Source organism: Oncorhynchus gorbuscha, linkage group LG20 (genome assembly GCF_021184085.1).
Source record: "Oncorhynchus gorbuscha isolate QuinsamMale2020 ecotype Even-year linkage group LG20, OgorEven_v1.0, whole genome shotgun sequence".
Classification (NCBI taxonomy): Eukaryota; Metazoa; Chordata; class Actinopteri; order Salmoniformes; family Salmonidae; genus Oncorhynchus; species Oncorhynchus gorbuscha.
This window is the reverse complement of record NC_060192.1, coordinates 39,639,149-39,639,856: the sequence shown is the minus strand read 5'-3', so window position 1 is coordinate 39,639,856 and position 708 is coordinate 39,639,149. Positions and strand designations below refer to the sequence as shown.

At 43.6% G+C, this 708-nt stretch overlaps 1 protein-coding gene across 1 annotated transcript in view; it reads right to left on the bottom strand.

Annotated features, from left to right (window-relative positions):
* Nucleotides 1–536: 536 nt before the first annotated feature.
* The window catches only part of hunk (hormonally up-regulated Neu-associated kinase), a 32,890-nt gene continuing 32,718 nt past the window's right edge, over nucleotides 537–708 (bottom strand). Inside the window, exon 10 of the mRNA XM_046317100.1 lies at nucleotides 537–708. This exon is cut by the window's right edge and continues 1,328 nt beyond it. The gene's annotated coding sequence lies outside the window, so the exon portion shown is untranslated.

The window sequence follows — 708 nt, the reverse complement described above, 5'->3', positions numbered from 1 at the left end:
GGAGGCACCCTAAGGAATGGATCGTCTAATAGTTAAACTGTCATATAGAATGATGTATATTTCCACTGTCGTATAGAAGCTGATTGTATAACAGGTTGGCAGTTGGGCTCAGAACACAACCCTATAGGGAAGTCAGAGCGGTATGGAAGGTTATGTGACTGGCTAAGAAACAATCTAAATCTCTAGGATTCTGCAGTGTTGGGTTCCAGTGGAACACAATTCACCGTGGAAACCGTAGAATTAGAACGCGTTCTAATTCTGCGGTAGAACCCACGGTTGATGGTCAGGTTCCGTTGGAATAAAACCCTAAGCGGAAAATTCCACATAACTAATCGACTGATCTTAACCACAGATCACAGAATTGGTTTGAATGAATGTGACAGCAGAAAGGTGAGACTGACAGGCAGCTGTTGGTATTGGTTGACTAGAACTATGTGGCTTAACGTACACAACCACAGTAATATCAAGCTGAAGGAACTTCCCAGAACAATGACACAACAGTCTTCCAGGGAAATCAGCCCCTGACGTCGTTGTAGGTTTGGTTTACAATAGTTAGATAATACAGCCATTTCCACTGTAAAAACCTCACCTTAATTTCCCTGAATGTGTGTGTGTGTGTGTGTGTGTGTGTGTGTGTGTGTGTGTGTGTGTGTGTGTGTGTGTGTGTGTGTGTGTGTGTGTGTGTGTGTGTGTGTGTGTGTGTGTGTG